Source organism: Gorilla gorilla, chromosome 12 (genome assembly GCF_029281585.2).
Source record: "Gorilla gorilla gorilla isolate KB3781 chromosome 12, NHGRI_mGorGor1-v2.1_pri, whole genome shotgun sequence".
Lineage (NCBI taxonomy): Eukaryota > Metazoa > Chordata > Mammalia > Primates > Hominidae > Gorilla > Gorilla gorilla.
The window spans coordinates 133,226,390-133,246,802 of NC_073236.2; the positions used below are offsets into that span (position 1 = coordinate 133,226,390).

At 37.5% G+C, this 20,413-nt stretch overlaps 1 long non-coding RNA gene across 1 annotated transcript in view; it reads left to right on the plus strand.

Annotated features, from left to right (window-relative positions):
* LOC134756726 (uncharacterized) overlaps positions 1–20,413 on the plus strand; it is a 43,648-nt gene that overhangs the window by 14,030 nt on the left and 9,205 nt on the right. Inside the window, exon 2 of the long non-coding RNA XR_010129829.1 lies at positions 13,146–13,259. This is a non-coding gene — a long non-coding RNA (uncharacterized lncRNA). The remainder of the gene's footprint in view (positions 1–13,145; positions 13,260–20,413) is intronic.

Here is a 20,413-nt window from a genome sequence, read left to right on the forward strand (position 1 = left end):
TATTATTAGCTATATTCACCTTGCTGTGCAATAGATTTTGAAAACAAATTCTTGTGTCTAATTGAGATTTTGTACTCATTGTCCATCATCTCCTCATTCCCACTACCCCTCTTGTCCATTGATTTTTCTATAACGTTTATATATTCTCTATTTCATTGTTTTCAACTTTAATCTTTATAATTTCCTTTCAACTGCTTGCTTTGGTTTATTTTGCCTTCTTTTTCTAGTGTCTTAAAGTAGAAGTTTGGGTTATTGATTTGAGATTTTTTTCTTTCTTATTATAAGCATTTGCAGATATAAGTTTCCTTCTAATCAATGTTTTAGTTGCATCTCAAAAGTTTTGGTATATTGTGTCTTTATTTTAATTCATCTGAAAATATTTTCTAATTCTCCTCTTTGACACGTCAGTTATTTAGAAGTTTTTTGTTTACTTATTCCTTTGTGGTCAGAGTACAAACTCTGTATTATTGCTATCCTTTTTTTTTTGTTGAAGTTTGTTTTATGGCTTAACATATGGTCTAAACTGGATAGTATCCACATGCTTTGAGAACAATGTGGATTCTGACGTTTTGGGAAGAGTATTTCATAGACGTCTGTTAGGTTGGATTGGTTTATAGTGTTGATAAAACTTTTTCTTTGCTCATTGATCTTCTTCCTAGAAGACCTATCCATATTAGAAAGTGTGGTATTAAAATCTCCACCTATTATTGTTGAATTATCTATTTATCCCTTCATTTCTATCAGTTTTTGCTTTATATATTTTGATGCAGTGATTTTAGGTGCATATATGTTTTTAATTTCTATATCTGCCCCATGCTTTGACCCTTTCATCATTATACAATGGTATATTATTCCTGGTAACATTTTTAAAAAAATGTTTATTTCTGGTAACACTTGTAAAAATACGTTTCTGTCTGATATTAGTAGAGCTGCTGCAATCCTCTTGTGGTTGCTGTTTGCCTGACAAGTATTTCTATACTTTTGCTTTTAATCTATTTGTATTTTTGAATCTGAACTGTATGTATTATATACTACAAATATATATGTATATATATATGTATATATATATAGATCTCGTTTTATTTTTTAAAATCCCATGTGACATTTCTGCCTTTGGCTTGAGTTGTTTAATCCATTTATATTTAATTCTGGTATTGATATAGTTGGATTTATGTCTCCCAACTTACTTTTCTTTTCTGTTTGTCTCATGACTTTTTTGTTCTTCCATTCTTCCTTTATTTCTTCTTTTACATTCAGTGAGTGTTTTCTAATATAGGATTTTAATTCCATTAATTGTTTTTTTTTCCACCATATTTTTTAGTCATTTTCTTGGTGGTTGCACCTGTTCCTGCCATAGACCTCTTAACTTATCAGAAACCCTTTCAGATTTATATGATCTTAATTTCAGTATGGTATAGAACTATTACACTTAAATAACTTTATTCTATTTCAACTCCTTTTCAACATTATTCTCATACATAATACAGCTGTAGTTGTTACATACCCAATATTACATTATAATTTTTACTTTATACAAGTTTCCATCTTTTAAATAAGGTGAGATTAGAAATGAGAGTAAGTAGATATCTGTAGCTTTCATTACATAAACCTACTGATTTATAATTTCTGTTTATTCCTATAAATTACAGTTATCATCTTCAGTAACCTCTTAGCCCAATACAACTTTGACTTGACAAGCAAATAATAACCACATACTAGAAAATAAAAAAGAAAAACAAACAGCCTCTGAGTATGACAAGATATCAGATTTAAAAGACAGAAACTACAAAGCTGCCGTTACAAACATTACACCCATCTTCTTTGTGCTGTCATTGAAAAACATATTATATTTCTACGTGTTATGAGTCAAACAATGTGTGTGTACATATATCTATATCTATCTGTATCTATATATATGTGTGTTTGATACAATTGCTTTTTAAATAATTTAAAAGAAACAAACAGAGGAATGCGATTTATGCAATTTGTAATATGATTACATAATTATCTTTACAGATGCTCTTTTTTTAAATCAGTGGATTCACATTATTTTCTGAGGTCATTTGTTTTCAGCCTCAAGAACTTCCTCTCATATTTCTTGTAAAGCAAGTCTGCTAATTACAAATGTTCTTTATTTTTTGTTATCTAATAATGTTTATATTGCGCCTTGATTTTTGAAAGCCAGCTTTGCTGGATATAGGATTCTTGGTTATCTTTTTTTGTGGACACTTTGATGATGTTATTCCACTTTCTTTCAGCTTTCACTGTTTCTGATGGGAAGTCAGTTGTTCATCTTTGGGGGAATTATTTATAATCAATGACTGCATTTTTCTTTGATGCTTTGAAATTTTCTTCCTGTTTTTGGCTTTCAGCATTTTTACTATAATTTGTCTTTTTGTGTAACTCTTCACATTTATTCTACTTGAAATTTATTGAGTTTCCTGTGCATGTAGGTTAATGTTTTCAATACATTTGGAAAGATTTTAGCCATTTTTTTGGTATATTTTTTCTGCTTCTTTGTCTTTTCTACTTTTGGTAATAAAATAACATGTAAGTTGTTGCATTTAATTATGCCCCACATTTTTCTAAGGCTTTCTGTATTTCTTTATTCTTTTTTCTTTCTGTTATTTGGATTGCACAATCTCTGTTAATCTTATTTCAAGTTTGCTAACAGTTTCTTCTGCCAGTTCAAATCTACTCTTCAGACCCTCTAGTGAATTTTAAAAAATATTTCAGTGACTGAAACTTTTAATTCTACTTTCCCCATTTAAAAAAAAATTCTACCTCTTTACTGATATCCTCCATTCTGTGGCATTGTCATGATACCTTTCTTTACTTTTTAAATGGTTTATTTAGTCTACCAAACATGTTTGTAATGACTACTTTGAAGCATCTGTCTTTTAATCCGATATCTAGTAACTCTAATAGGCTGTTTTCTTCCCCTACTTTTTAGCTTCCTTGTATCTGGGTCACACCTTTCTATTTGTTTCCATGTTATATGATTTAAATAATGTTAGGGGATCAGGTTTTCTTTTTTTTACTTGTTTGTTTATGACTGGCTGTGTTATTTTGATGAAGTCTGTTTTCCTCTTGGCCTGTGAATCCTCTGATGCTGCTTCCCAGGGGCCACTGGCTTGGATATGCCCACAGTTACCCTATGATGACAGTAGTGTGGACAAGATTTTCTTTTATTGTCTCTTTCCCTGACCACAACAAGCTGTTTAACTTGACTAATTGCTGGCTGAATGCTTTATTGTTTTCAGCCATCCTGGGGCATATACTGTGATCCAATCAAATGTGTTCTCCTTTGAGAAGGTAGTTCCCAAAGTCAGAGTTTGAGATTCATTTTGTCCTCAGAAGGGCTCCTCTGAGCCATCTCTTTCCCCTGTTATTTTCATAAAATTAGCCAATACATAGTTTAGCTTAAATCTCTAGTGAATCTACTAGTCTCATCTTAATTGCCTTTCATTACAAGCCCCATTGGTTTTGAGAACAATTTTAGGCTTGAACTTCTCCATCCTCTCTTAATTATTTTGGGAAGAGATTTGAAGATGTTGTTTTATGTGTACTTCTCCTCCCAAGGAAACATCTTCAATCCACAGCTCTGGAGCTGTGGGTAGGGAAAATGGCAAGTGAACCACTCAGTACTGAGCACTTGGTGTAGTTACTACCAGTTGCCTCAGATATTTTCAGCTTGCCTCTACCAGCATTTGACCTCTACCTTATAAAATAGGACAAGAGACATCAGAGCCCCAGTATTCTAGGCAACACCATAATGATCACAGACCTTCTATTCCACAGTGTAGGTTGAACAGAAGAATGGAGTCCTCATCTCTTGGCTTCACTTGCCTGGAAGGTACTCTTATCAATAGATAGGTGAAGGCAGGATAAGAACTGTTGGTCCCTACCTTTCTGGGAAGACAGACCTCTGACTGAAGTGAAAGGGAGCCCTGTGTTCTTGGCTACAGCTAACTGGAGTAAAGTTTCCATTACAGTGAGCTATGAGGGTGGAGAGAGGGAGCAGAGTCTTGATGTTACCCTACACAGACTTTTGCTGTTCTTACTGATTTTATTTTTTAAATAAATATTTCTTAGCCATGCATGGCGGCTTACACCTATAATCCCAGCACTTTGGGAGGCTGAGGTGGGCAGATCACTTGAGGCCAGGAGTTTGAGACCAGCCTGGCCAATGTGGTGAAACCCTGTCTCTACTAAAAATACAAAAATTAGCCGGCATAGTGGTGCATGCCTGTAATCCTAGCTACTCACGAAGCTGAGGCAGGAGAATTGCTTGAACCTGGGAGGCAAAGATTGCATTGCACTCCAGGCTGGGCAACAGAGCGAGACTCTGTCTAAATAAAAAAAGTAAATAAAATAAACAAATAAGTAACTATTTCTTAATTTTATGTATACCTTTGGGTTTCTTAAAAATAATTAATTTTTACCAGTTTTACTGGGGAGCCGGTCCAAGACTTCCTTATATTATCATGCAAAAGTGGAACCATTTAACAAATTTTAAAATTATTTCTCTTGCTTATGAGCTCCAGGATTTCTGGAACATGTTAAATGTACTGCATTTCAGGTTTTCTACTTGTTGTTAGGATTAAATAAGAAAATGCATGAAAAATTTGCAAATTATAAAGTATAATGCACGTTAGTTCAGTTTTACCCCTTACTGCTTATAGCAAACTAAATGTTGTATAATTTCTAAGCTAATGGACCTGCTAGTAGCTTTGGAAACAATCTGGCACTGGGGACCACTCCTCAGGGTTGTGGACAGAGGATGGCATCAACCTGGCAGGAGTATTTGGCTTCCTTGTCTTGGTGACGCCTGGCTCAGTTTGCAGGTCAGACTTTATTAAATTTTGTCCATATACCTTCCTGTTCAGTCACTAAGAGAAAATAGGTGAAGGTGGTGCCCTCTCATCTGGGACCTGCTCTGAAGGGAAATTGGGGTGGGGATAATGGGAAAACGTGTGAGACTGCCGGAACACTGATTGCATTTGTTGTAGTTTCCTTCCCCAGAGTGAATGCCCTTTTTACTCTTTTAATTATTTCAATGTTTACTATTTTCCAGGAGTTACACTAATTTTAGGAGGGGCTAAAGGTGTTTTCAAGATTTTATTCTGAGCTTCAAACAATTAACAGTCGTCATAGAAAGGCAGACATGTATGCAATAAATAGGGTTTGGGGCTGGGTACAATGGGAGGTAAAGCTTAATCAAGCAGAGGAAAGGAATGAGTCCCAGTGTTCAGAGAATTATAACTCAGCTGTGGCTTCCATAATGGGCACTTCATAAAGTGAGAAGAGCAGCTGGTGATAAGAATGTGGACTGGGGGAGGTTGTGTAGGATTTGAATAATTATGCCAGGGAGTCTATATATTGTCGCATGGAAAACAGGTAATTATCAAAGGCTTTTGAGCAACTTAGGGCCATCATGTTCCCTTTATAACTCAGCTAAACATGGGAACTGTGTAGTTAATGAAATGACCATGGAGAGGGTAGATGAAGCATACATTTTTTTTTTTTTAAATGTAATTTTCTTTGTTACTCACTGGCTGATGGTCCCCTGCCCCTGTTTGGAGCATAATTTCTTAACCTTTAAGACGAAAGTACTAAAGTAGATGATGCCCAAGGTTTTTTTCATTAACAAATATTCACAATAATTCTACTGCTTTTTGAGCTGCTCAGATTCACTGGCATGATGTAATAGCCTTCTTCATTGTAACTGCGAGGTTAAACATATTCATCCCAGCTGTTAGATTTTGAAAATACTATGTTCAGTGATATGCACAACACATCTTCTTATGTTTAAGAGGTATTTGATACACTCAGAATGTTGACATTATATGGTGAATATTTAAATTTAATTCTTTTTTTAAAGTTACTCTGTCGAGTTAGCCATTACCATAATTCATTAAGCTCCATGAAGGGGCCAGCTATGCCTGTAGTGAGACAATAGTTGGGATTTACAATCTGTTGGAATTGCAGATGAGAGACAGATTAGAGAATGGAAATGAGGATCTGGGTCACACAAATATGGCAGCTGACACATGATGAGAACTTAGCCGGGAGGCTTATCAGAGGCTGCCAGCCCTGTAGTCTCACACATGCTCCAGAGACAACACGGAGAGCTTGAAGAATAGGGATTCGTAATCAGGAAGAAGCCAGAAATGTTATTCTAAGCAAAAGTTAGTTATGAGCCTGGTGGTTTTGAAAAGAGTGAGGGATTTTAAAATGGGCAAACTGAATAACAACCGTAATCATAACAAGATGTATAGCTTGGGGAGGTCACTTAACAAGCTGAGTCTTCTTGCCCTGAAATGTAAATGGGCATGATATATTATCAGGTAATTATGAAGATGAATGCGATAAACGAAGAACGTCTGCCAAAGATAAATTTATTATGATTTTAATACCTGTGGCGAATCTAAGTTTTAGAGTTTACAGGACCATTCTCATCCCCAATATTCTTCCGTATAATCCTCCTAACCGAATTGAAACAATGCTCAATTTTCTGTTTAAACAACATGGCATGCAGGATAGTTTAGGTGTGTAAGAGTTAGGCATGAAATAACTGAAACCGATGGGAACACAAAGTCAGGATAAAGGCAGTGAATGAAGGCCTTTAGATAATCAAATAATGTTAAAATCAGAATGTAAAGCTTGGTTTACAAGTCCGAAAACATCTGATACTTACAAAGAAGGTATGTAGTCATGGTTGGTGATTCTAATATGATAAATTGTTTCTATCACATACACACACATACACAGGCACATACACATACACAGGCACATACACATATACAGACACACCCTTTGCATTCATAATAAATAAATCAATCAGATTAAGCAGCAAATATGGAGTCAGAGCATGCAGATGAAAGTGCCTAAAACATCGCAGGGGTCCCATGAATATTTAAGGCTTAGAAGCTTCCTCTCTGCTCCTTGGTCTTCTCTAGCTAAGGGTCATTTCAATATCCATCCAAAATCATGGCCTCTTAAGGTACAATATGGGTCACACTTTATTATTTCTTTGCAAGTCTAATGTTTTTGAGAACTAGACATTTTACTATATATGTGTGTATATGTGTGTGTGTGTGTATATATATATATATACATATATATATATAGGTTTTTTTTTGAGATGGAGTCTCACTCTGTTGCCAGGCTGGAGTGTAGTGGCGTGATCTCGGCTCACTGCAACCTCCCCCTCCCGGGTTCAAGCGATTTTTCTGCCTCAGCCTCTCAAGTGGCTGGGACTACAGGCTCGCGCCACCATGCTCAGCTAATTTTTGTATTTGTAGTAAAGATGGGATTTCACCATGTTGGCAAGGCTGGTCTCGATCTCTTGACTTTGTGATCTGCCCACCTTGGCCTCCCAAAGTGTTGGGATTACAGGCATGAGCCACCGTGTCTGGCCATAAAATATATTTTAAAGTTGCTGAGTACTGATTCCTGCCCCAGTCTCCTCTGGAGTTTGTAGTTTGCTTGTTTATTTGTCTGGTGACCTCAGTAGACCATTTCAGTGAAGTTTATTTTTTACACGGTGTGAAGCCTCTGATGTTGCTTCTCAATAGGCTCAGGCTTGGGCATATGTACAGTTACCTTGAGATGATGATGACATGACTCTCTTTGACTGTCTCTTTCCTTGGTCTTTCTATTAGCTCTCTACCTGTTTTGGTATCACACTCAGTTCCAGTCAATTGTAGACTGACTGATTATTGTTTTCAACAATGTCCTGGAGCATAAATTGCTCTGCAGTCCAATCCATTTAAACCTGGGCCCCTCTATAAGGCTATGTTTGAGGCCAGTACTTGAGGAGCATTCTGACATCAAGAGAGTCCTTCCTAGCTGTCCCCTTACTTGATTCTCTCTAATACACGAGCTGGTTTATTCATGGGAATTGCTGGCCTCTTCTTAGTTGCTTACCACGAAAATCTCCATTGCTTTTAGGAGGGCCCTTAAAAGTTTGAGTCTCATACTCTGTCCTGAATAAAAGCATTTCCTCTGGGGAGAGCTTTTCAGTTTCCTGTTCTGTTGGCCTGCCTCTCCCCTGGACAAAATCTTTGAGTCACTACTCCAGAGCTGGTAGTTGGGGCACTGGCCTGCTTCTTTTGGAGATACCCCAGCTTTGTGAGCCAGCTCTGGGTAAAGGCAATTGTCTCAGGTCTTCTTGACTTGCCTCTCCACCTTATGATGAAATGGAGCAATGGAAATTGATACTACAATATTCTCAGCTTGATGCACCGGTGGTGGGGCCTCTACCTTACGAGTGGGGACTGGGTGAAGGAAGGGAGTCCCCAACCTTATATTCCCCATCACGTGGAGCTGCAGGAAAGCAGAAATGCTGGTTTGCTGCACCTCCAAGGGGTTCCTTGATTGGGAACTGGGGGGAACAGGGAGATTCATTTTCTTGGTTACACCCACCCAGAGTGGAGCTTCCATCTTGCTGAACTGATGAGCGTGGAGGGAGCACATATGTGTTTTTGCACATAGAATTATTTTGTGTGTGTGCATTTTGATCAGTTCTGAAAACATTTTCGCTTATTTGAAGTATTTGATTCACTTATATTAAAATGTAAGTTCTGATATGGTTGGGTGTAAGTCTGACACCTTGCTAATTACTTCCTCTTGGTTTCATTTATATATTTTCTTTGTTCCTTACTTCATGTTTTCTTTGAAATTTATCATGTTTTAAAAATAGTTAATAATCACTTTGGTTGTATATTAGATTTATTGTAATAACTCTCAGTATAATTTTTTAGTAATTGTCTTTAAAATTACAAAATGTTCCAGTTTACCTTATATCAGTATTTTACTGCTTCATAAAATATATAAGAATATCTTACTAGTTAAGCTCCATTGTCCTCTCTCACAGCTTTTTGTTGTTATTGTCAAAAGTTTTACTTTTGCATGTTATATATCCCATAAAACATTGATTTTATTGTTCCTTAAAATAACTGATAATCTTTATTTTATTATTATTATTATTATTATTTTTTGAGATGGAGTCTGGCTCTATTGCCCAGGCTGGAGTGCAGTGGCACAATCTCGGCTCACTGCAACCTCTGACTCCTGGGTTCAAGTGATCCTTCTGCCTCATCCTTCCGAGTAGCTGGGATTACAGGCACCCACCACCGCACCTGGCTAATTTTTGTATTTTTAGTAGAGACAGGGTTTTGCCACGTTGGCTAGGCTGGTCTCAAACTCTTGAGCTCAAGTGATCCACCTGCCTTGGCCTCCCAAAGTTCTGGGATTACAGGCATGAGCCACCGGGCCCAGCCTAAGTAACACAATCTTTTACATTGACCCACATATTTACTCTCTCTTGAGTTGTTCATTTCTTCTTGCATTGCTGTGCTTCCAGAGGGATTCACTTTTTTTAATTTTGAAAACTTCCTTTAATATTTCTTGTTGTTCTGGTTTTCTGTCACCAAATATTTCAGCTTTTGTTTTTCTAAAAACTTTTTTTTAATTCAAGTTTTTATTGGTAGGTAATTATAGATTCACATGCAGTTGTAAGATGTAAGACAGAGAAATCCCGTGTATTATTTCTCCAGTTTCCATTAAGGCCACATTTTGCAAAACTAAAGTGTAAACTCACAACCAGGATATTGATATTGATAAAGTCGAGATATAGAATATTTACCTCATCTTAATGAGAATATTTTAATTTTGCCTTCATTTTTGAAATTGTTTTACGGTTGCATGCCCCCACCTCCCTATACATGCTTTAAAAATGTTATTCCGTGTCTTTGGACTTTCATAGTTTCTGTTGTAAAATTAGCCCTAATTAGCCCAAATTCTTAGTGTTTTTTACCTGATGATCTGATGGCAATGCCTAGGTCTCTATCTCTCACGCACACACAGGCACACACACATGCAATCTCCTTCTGGGTGTGTGTGTGTGTTATACAGTGCGTGCCTGTGTGTGTGTGTATAGGTTAAGCATCCCTCATCAAAAAATCCAAAATCCAAAATGAAATGCTCCAAAATATAAAATTTTTTGAGCACTAATATGTAGAAAATGTCACATTTTAGTCAAAATGCAAGTGCACAACACAATTTATTCAGAATGCCTTTTCATTCCTTCGCGGACCCCACTTCCTGGTCCCTCAACTGCTTCTGATGTTTCTTTTCCCTAAAAAAATCAAGTACAGTAGCCTTTTAATGAAAACACAACATCAAAGGTGGAGACTGCAAGTCTGCTGTAGTCTCTTGTTTAACAGCTGATGCAGGTGTTCTGGTGATGCCACCGTCACCCAGAACACAGGATCTTTTTCACTGTATTAATTGTCGTATCTTTTACTGTTAAGCACTTACATGTGAATAAGTGTGATAAAATGATTGATTATTGGTACTATACAAATTCAGAGTCAGGAGTGATGGTGAGGCCAAACAAGCCTGGATTATTCACATGAGTGGCTGTGATAGTGACACCTTTGCTTTCAGATGGTTCAGTGTATACAAACCTTGATGCACAAAGTTATTTAAAATATTGTATAAAATTACATTCAGGCTATGTGTATAAGGTGTATATGAAACAAAAATAAGTGTTGTGTTTCGATTGGATCGTATCCCCCAAGATACCTCATTAGGTATATGCAAATATTCTAAAATTCAAAAAAAATCAAAACCCAAAACACTTCCGGTCCCAAGCATATAGAATAAGGAGTACTCCATCTGTATGTATTGATATGATCTCCTGCTGTGTGTTGATGTCTTTTCAAATATTGTTTCTGTCCCATTCTCTCTCCTCTTTTTTTATTCTAGGACTTTCATCACATACATGTTAATCATTTTGGCTGTGCCTCATATTTCTGATGACTTGCTCTGTTTCTTACTGCCTCTTTTCTCCCCTCTGGTGTTTCAGGCCACACATTTTCTATTGGCCTGCCTTTAAGTTTACAAATGTTAGATTCTTCCCAATCCCATCTATTGTTAAATCGCTCTAATGAGATCTTAATTTCAGAAATTACATTTTTCAGTTCTAGAATGTCCATTTAATTTTGTAGTTTCATATTATCTATTAAATATTCCATCATTTAATCTATTCTGTCCATGTTTTGCTGTTATTTTTAATATATTATTTTTGCTAATGTGCTTACATGCTAGCTCCAATAACTGGATCTTTTTTTTTTCTTTTTTTTGAGACAGAGTTTCACTTTGTTGCCCAGGCTGGAGTGCAGTTGCACAGTCTTGGCTCACTGCAACCTCCAACTCCTAGGTTCAAGCAATTCTTGTGCCTCAGCCTCCTGTGTAGCTGGGATTACAGGTGCCTGCCACCATACCCGGCTGATTATTTGCATTTTAGTAGAGACAGGTTTCACCATGTTGTCCAGGCTGGTCTCAAACTCCTGAGCTCAGGCAATCCACCTGTCTTGGCCTCCCAAAATTTTAGGATTACAGGCATGTGCCACTGCATCCGGCCTGGATCATTTCTTTGTACACTTCCATTAATAATCTTATCATCTGATTATCAATCACTTTTCCTGTCTCTGCATATGTGTATTATTTCTCAATTATAGGTTAGACATTATGCATGACATATTGTAGAGTTTCTGAATTATGTTATCTTCTTCTAAAAAATGTTGCTTTTTTTTGTCAGACAGGCAGTTCAGTTAGCGGCAGACTACTTTGCTCTTGTCAGACCTTTGTTTTAGGCTTTCATGGTGTAGGGTTACCTCGATGTCTCCCTTTGTGCCAGAATGTAGTTCCTATTCTTAGCATGTAATCATTACTGCTGGGGCATTGTCTTGTTTTCTGTTGTCATTGGTCACAATCCAATGCTTATGTTGTTGCCAAAGATAGGGTTTGGCTGGGCCCCAACCCCAGCACCTCTCCAGAGCTGTGTGATCTTAAAATCTCCATTCAGGACTTAGCCTCCCAGGAGCTCCTGTCTTCTAGGCCTCCTGGAACCTTGTTCTGTAGAAGTTGTCTAAGGACCAGAGGTGCATTTTGTGGAGAATTTTTTTGGATCATTTTCTGTGGCTTGCTTTTCTCTTTTAACCCAGCTCCAAAATCTCTGATACATTATTACTCCAAAGGTTTTATCTCTGTTTCTACCACCAAACTACTGTGCTCTGTCAGGCTCTACTTCCCCACATAGCTATTTGGAAAATGCTACAGAGAAAGGAGAAGTGAGTACAGTGCTCACCTCATTTAATCTCTTCTCTCAAGAAGCGTGGCTCAATATGACTGCTGTTCAATGTTTACTAACAGTTGTTTGATGTGTTTTGTTCAGATATTTTTCTTGTGTATAGTGGAGGGATAAATCTGATACCAGATATTCTGTCAAGGCTCTACAATTGATATTTAAAGACATAGGGTTGGAGATTCCCAACAGAGTTAGTTGAAATAAAGAGTAGAAGAAAACTGAGGACCAAGACTTGGGCCGTTGCCATTAAAGAGTTCAAGGATAGGAGCAGGACATATCCAAAGAGACTGAGAATACATAATCAGAGGAATCAAATATAAACAGAGTGATGTTCTAGGAGCCAAGTGAAGAAAGTCTATCAAGGAGAGGATGTGATCTATTATTCCAAGTGCTGCTGCTAGGTCAGTAAACAATGAGAACTGAGCATTAACAATTTGATGTACCAACTAAACCTATGTCATTACACATCAGTTTTTGATTCCAAGATAATAAGCAGCAAACTACATTCTTTTCATTCCTTGTCCTATTCAATTTGAAGTGTAGAAAGAGGACCAAATGCTAGAAAATGCCCATAGATGACTAAATGGATTTGAGGTGCAGAGTTACTAGAATAGATTGGGGATTCAGGTACCCACTGTCTAATTTGGAAATTAGTGTGGACAACCTTTTCTTTCCCTTTTCTCTATAGTTCATCTATAGCCTCAAAACAATTCTATGACAAGCAGGGGTGATTTTGGGAGACAGTTTTTTATTAGGCAGACTCCATGAAAGCTATTTTGACTTTTCCCTGTTTTGTTCACTGGTGTATCTCCGTCATCGAAAACAGCACCTGGCCGTAGAAGACACTCAACAAGTGTTAACTGAAATTTGTTATTATAATCGCATTGTTATTATTGTCAGGCTTTTTTTCAAGTAGGCCAATTTAGCTAGACTGTTGAATCCATCAGATGGGTTAGTAGTGATCTGTCTTTCTTATTTCCTCAAGGTTAACAAGCCACATATTCCCGGGGACTTAGATCTGAGTTAGATCTTTACCACCAAAGAATGCTGGCTAGCACAAATGGAAGAAGAAATAGTACCCGTTTTGTCCTTTAATACTGTGAGTCATTTTTCTTCTTCTCTTCTAAAAATTAAATTATTTTCTGTATGAGACAATACATTATTGCTATCTGTCAGGCAGGTGAACAAAAATATCAGCTATAATTATGTTCATAGCTTCAGCTTTGGCATTCAAGTTAATCTGAAAAACACTCATTTTCCTAGGCCATGTTATGTAACCAGGACTTAGAGTCTGCCGTGGTTCACTGTCAGGTTTTGTCCTACTTAAATTTCAGCAAGGAGTGTTACTTGACAACTGTGAACATATTGCTTTGCCCTGTGTCTACAAGAGGGAGGCTTTAAAGAGCCTAACATTTGTCAGATGAAGCTATTACCAGAGGAAACTATTTTTAGCTTCCTGTTCATAACTCCATACTTCAGTTTTCAGGTGGTGGTGTTAATATTATGCCCTCTGTTTCAACAGAGAAGAGTTTAAGGATTGTTTCCCCAAACTGAGAAAATCAACGTGTCCTATGGATGTAAGTGATATGGAGAAAATGAACCACAATGTGCTCATTCATTCATTTTACAAATTTTAATTGAATCTTTAATACAAGAAGGCCCACATGCTAGGAACTGGGGATACAGTGGTTTGCAAAATCTAGACGTGACAAATTCCCTGATGCACACAATAGTCTAGTGGACAAAACAGACATTAATAAATTAAAAAAACACACAAAATAGTTAATCTTTCGGGAAACATATAAACTATGAGAGTTAAATGATTTGAAGCTTCATGGAAGATTTTTAAGCTCCATCTGTATCTTCTGTAATAGTGTAAAATGATTTTGAATTACCGCTCTTGTTTGCTGTTTCTAAATTACACAATTATATTAAGTTGCATCTGGTGATATATGTAATATATGTACCAAATGCGTGGCATTTAGGAGGTGAGCAACAGATGTCAGTTTTCTTACTAGTCTCTCTCCTTTGCCCCAGGAAAAAAAGCAAACAAATAAAAAGCTGATGTTCTATCTAAGAGACTGCAAATCTCCGGCTGTTTCTAAAATTTTGGGCGATGTCCAACTTTTACACTTGACTGTTTTAGCTTTGTCATGAAGAGGCCACTGTATAGTTTATGTTACTCATGGGGTTGAAAATGCCTATAAACGGGGTTGAAAATGCCTATAGCCTGTTTGCTTCATCGTAATGGAATTGAGACACAGGTCTTCTTTTTTTATGCCTTAAAAAAAGATTTCCTGTTGAGTGTTCCCCAAACTGGAATTGACTTCTGAGGATCAATGGAGATATTTTGTGTGAAGTCAGAATTCTTTACAAGATTTTAAAAATCGATGTTGATATTTTATCTGTCTATTTTCTGTTTGTCTATGTATATGTGTACATATGTGAATGTCTTTATCAGCTTGTATATCTGTCTGTCTTTATATCCTGGATCATTCAGGGAACCAGCATTTGTGTTCGTAGTCACACTAATGCCAAAGGATCAATTAAATGGCACAGCTTTAACTTGTAAAATGCATTTTCTCAACCCAAGATCTATGCTCTTTTATCTTCTCCACCTCTTTCTCCTTTTACCTATCTTCTTCTTTTCTTGGGTCCTGTTAATCATACATTTGGATATCTTAGCAGAGGAGTTAGCTACAGTTAGAGTAATTAATTTTTTTCTGAAATCTGGATTTAGATTTTTCCGTATTGGAATATTATTGCGTTTTTTTTTGGAAGATTGTGTGTGTGTGTATGTGTGTGTGTGTGCACATAAACACATACATTTTTCAGAAAACATTTTGTGTGGGGTTGTTCTTCAGCAAACATTTGTTTACCAGAGAGATATGGATGATTTACTTTTCTTATATAGTATGCTGGAGAAGCATGGCTTGGTGTACCATTCCATAGGATCTGTTTTCTTTAAGACTAAACAACTTAGGCTCTGGGACATAAATTATTGAGATTGTCTTATTCGGTTTATAGAGTACACCACACATCGGTTCTTCTTCCCTTGCAAGGAATCAGTGTTCTGTCCTATTCTGGCGTATCAAAGGTGGACGGATGTTACTCTTGAAGCTGTTCTTGAGCAGAGGAGGGGATAAGGGTGAGAGAGGGAATGTGGGCTGGAGAGGAGGAATTTTCACTTACTTTTGGGCTGGTGGATTACTAGGCAGGATGCTAAGCTACAGAGATCCAAGACGGCATTTCTGAGAGCAAGAAGTCGTCTTCCTCTGGATAGATGTTTGGATGAAACCAAGAAGCCAATACAAAAGGGACATCATAACCTCTGGGAGGATTTACTTTCAATAGCATTTCTAAGTTGTTCTCTAGTTTGACTTTCATTATACATGCGCCTGACAATAAATCATGGAGTAAGGGGGAAAGACTGAAGGACTTATGCTGGAGCACATACAAGGAGTGTGCAGAATTCTTTAGGAACAATAGAGATGCATTTTTTTTTTCCCCTGAGACAGTCTTGCTCTGTGAGCCAGGCTGGAGTGCAGTGGTGCCATCTCAGCTCACTACAACTTACCACCTCTGCCTCCCGGGTTCAAGCAATTCTCTTGCCTCAGCCTCCCGAGTAGCTGGGATTACAGGCATGTGCCACCATGGCCGGCAGATTTTTGTGTCTCTCTCTATATATTTTTTAGTAGAGATGTGGTTTCTCCATCTTGGCAAGGCTGGTCTCGAACTCCTGACCTCATGTGTTCCGCTCACCTTGGCCTCCCAAAGTGCTGGGATTACAAGCGTGAGCCACCGCGCCTGGCCTAGAGATGCATTTTAAAAAGTTTTAAAGCTATAATTTGTCATCAGATTTACCCAATTTACATGAACAATTCAATGATGGACAAATACACATATACACTCATGCAACCAGCATCACAATTGACATATTTCATCATCCCCACAAGTTATTTCACTCCCCTTTATGGTCAAGCTGCTCCCTCCCTTAATTCTGGCAATCATCGATCTGCTTTTTGTTATAGCGTATTAATTTTGGTTTTCTTAGAAGTTCACATAAATGAAATTATACTGTTTGAACTATTTTGTATCTTTTTTCTTTTGCTTATTATAATGTTTTTAATATTTGTTCATGTTGTTACAGACATTAGTATCTCATTCATTTTTATTACTGAGTAGTGTTCTATTGTGTAAAAATACAGTAATGTATTCAACTCTTGATGAATGTCAATTTTTTGCTATTATGAGAAAAGTTGGTGTGATTATTCACATACAAGTCCTTTGTGAATATGGTTTCTTTTAAATTTTATTTATTTACTTATTTCATTAGGTTTTTGGGGAAAAGGTGGTGTTGGTTACATGAATAAGTGCTTTAGTGATGATTCCTGAGATTTTTGTGCACCCTTCACCCAATCAGTGTACACTGCACCCAATGTGTATTCTTTTATCCATCACCCCCCTCCCACCCTTTTTCCTGAGTCCCCAAAGGCCATTGTATCATTCTTATGCCTTTGAGTCCTCATAGCTTAGCTCCCACTTATGAGTGAGAACATATGATTATGTTTGGTTTTCCATTCCTGCGTTACTTCACTTAGGATAATGGTCTCCAATTCCATCCAGGTTGCTGCAAATGCCATTATTTCATTCCTTTTTGTGGCTGAGTATTCCATGGTGTGTATATATATATAAACATACATATAAAACATGTAATACGTGATATATGTTTTATATAGTTTATATATAATATATATAAAATGTTATATAATATATTATATATTTTATGTTATATATAATATATATTCATATATTATATATAATATTTATATGTAATATGTTTGTATATAAAATATATGTTATATAATATATTATATATAATATTTATATGTAATATGTTTATATATAAAATATATGTTATATAACATATTATATATGTTTATATGTGTTTATATATGTGTTTTATATATTTTTTATATATATACTCACACACACTCACACACCATGGAATATTCAGCCACAAAAAGGAACGAAATAATGGCATTTGCAGCAACCTGCAATATTGCCTGTATTGCACATATATAATACGTAATATTATACATATATCACATATATAATATATAAATGTTATATGTGGCATTTATATATGTTATATATAACACATATATGTTATAACATGTGATATATAAATATATATAAACTTTATATGTATATATATATATAAAACATTTTCTTTATCCACTTGTTGTTTGATGGGCATTTGGGCTGGTTTCATATTTTTTCAATTGCAAATTGTGTGTCTATAAACGTGTGTGCAACTATCTTTTTTGTGTAATGACTTCCTTTCTTCTGAATAGATACCTGGGAGTGGGATTCCTGGATCAAACGGGAGATCTACTTTTAGTTCTTTAAGGAATCTCCGTGCTGTTTTTCATAGTGGTTGTACTAGTTTACATTCCCACTAACAGTGTAGAAGTGTTCCCTTTTCACCAAATCCACACCAACAGCTTTTAATAAAAATTTTTTTGATTATGGCCATTCTTGAAGGAGTAAGATGCATCTCCCTGATAAATAGTGATGTTAAGCATTTTTTCATGTTTGTTGGCCATTTGTATATCTTCTTTTGAGAATTATCTATTTATGTCTATAGCCCACTTTTTGATAGGGGTGTTTGGATTTTTCTTGCTGATTTGTTTGAGTTCCTTGTAGATTCTGGATATTAGTCCTTTGTCCAATATATAGATTGTGAAGATTTCCTCCCACTCTGTGGGTTGTCTGTTTACTCTGCTGATTATTTCTTTTGCTGTGAAGAAGCTTTTCAGTTTCAGTAAGTCCCATCTATGTATCTGTGTTTTTGCTGTGTTTGCTTTAGGGTTCTTGGTCATGAAGTCTTTGACTAACCCAATGTCTAGAAGGGTTTTTCCAATCTTATCTTCTAGAATCTTTATGATTTCAGGTCTTAGATTTAAGTCTTTGATCCATCTTGAGTTGATTTTTGTATAAAGTGAGAGATGAGGATTCAGTTTCATTTTTCTACATGTGGCTTGCCAATTACCTCAGCACCATTTGTTGAATAGGGTGTTCTTTCCCCACTTTATGTTTTTGTCTGCTTTGTCGAAGATCAGTTAACTGTAAATATTTGGCTTTATTTCTGAGTTTTCTATTCTGTTCCATTGGTCTATATGCCTGTTTTTATATCAGGAGGGGTGTTTTAGTGACTATGGCCTTATAGTATAGTTTGAAGTCAGGTAACGTAATGTCTCCAGATTTGTTTTTCTTGCTTAGTCTTGCTTTGGTTATGTGGGCTCTTTTTTGATTCCATATGAATTTGGGGATTGTTTTTTCTAGTTCTGTGAAGAATGATGGCATGTATTTTGATGGGAATTGCATTTAATTTGTAGATCGATTTTGGCAGTATGATCATTTTTACAATATTGATTCTACCCATCCATGAGCATGGGTTGTGTTTCCATTTGTTTGTGTCATCTATGATTTCTTTCAGCAGTGTTTCATAGTTTTCCCTGTAGAGGTCTTTCACCTCCTTGGTTAAGTACATTCCTAAGTATGTTATTTTATTTTTTTGCAGTGATTGTGAAAAGGTTTGGGTTCTTGATTTGATTCTTAGCTTGGTCATTTTTGATGTACAACAGTGCTACTGATTTGTGTACATTGATTTTGCATCCAGAAACTTTGCTGAATTAATTTACCAGCTCTAGGAGCTTTTTGAGTGAGTCTTTAGGGTTTTCTAGGTATACAATCATATCATCAGCAAACAGCAACTGTTTGATTTCCTCTTTACCAATTTGGATGCCCTTTATTTCTTTCTCTTGTCTGATTGCTCTGGCTAGCGATATGGACAGGAGGCAGGGAAATACTGGGTAGAAGAGGGCAGTCCCTGGTGAGGGCCATACCCTCAAGCCTGGACCCACAGCCCAAAGTGAGAACATGCATTTTTCCACTCAAATGTTGCCTTTTCCAAAACCACCCTGGCCTGCCCCGCCTCCCATCCTGTATCCATTAAAAACCCTAGGCCCCACTGGAAGAGAGGCAGAGTGGCAGGAAAGGAGAGAAGAGAAGAAACAGTTAGACATTGGAGAGAAGCAGCCTGACTTCAGAGAGATGGCTTAACTGTGGGACCTTGGAGAAGAGTTTGGCTGGGGTTGTCTGAACTCCAGGGGAAGACCACCTTTCCATCCCATCTCCTTTCCAGCTTCCCATCCCACTAAGAGCCACTTCCACCCCTCAATAAAATCCTCCACATTCACCACCCTTCAACTTGTTTGTGTGACCTGATTCTCCTTGGACGCTGGACAAGGACCCAGGTGTGGGTGCAAGAGGCTGTCACACTGACCCTCCACTGAGCTGTTTAACACTTATGCTGTCCAGGGACGGCAAAGCTAAAAGAACAAACTGTAACACATGCCCTCTGGGGCTCCAGGGGTCGCAGGCAACCCCTAGATGCTACTGCGGCCCCGCACAAAGTTCTGTTCCTACTAGTTTCCTGAAAGTGCCCGTCCCGGCCTTTGTACCGTCTCACCTGTGTGCTCCCCTCCCACAAGCAGTGGAGAGCTGTGAGCTGAGTAAATGAGCCAACCCGTTTGCAAATTCCACAAAGGGGTCAAGGGAACTATCCCATTTCATCTGGGTGCTTGTCCGGGATCTGTCAGATGGGTAGGTACAAACACAGAACTGTTGGATCTGTCTCTTTTGCAAGGCACTGCCACCTCTCTTTCTTCTGGGTGAAAGGAATGTTGGCTCAGTCTCCCTTCACAGAGGTCTAGCTGTCATGTGGGACCATGACAGTGTCCGTGGGAACTGAAGGCATCGGCCAAGACCCCCAGATTTTCCTATGTATCTTTCCTTCCTTCTTTCACAGTTCGAAGTGGCTCCTATGTCTCCTTTTATAAAGTTAAGGGTTTTGCCACAGACTGCAGAAGTGTTAAATAGAATGAGTGTTTGGCCCAGCAATCAGATATGCAATTCAGAAACAATGTGACTTTCGTCTGTTCTTAGAGCTGCCGTCCCCACCCCAACAGCCACAGGTTTCCCTCCTCACCCCCTCCACTACCAGCTTAGGTGCCTGGGTGTGTTTGCCACACGTGTAAACTGCGCCCAATGGCCCAGCAGGGCAGGAGTAAGCTGTGCATGCCACCCAGGCCCCAGGCGATCATGCAGGCCAGGGCCCCCAGATAGGGGACTGTGTTTACTGCTCGCCATCCCCTCTGGCTCGTTGTCCCCTCTGGCTCGCTGTCC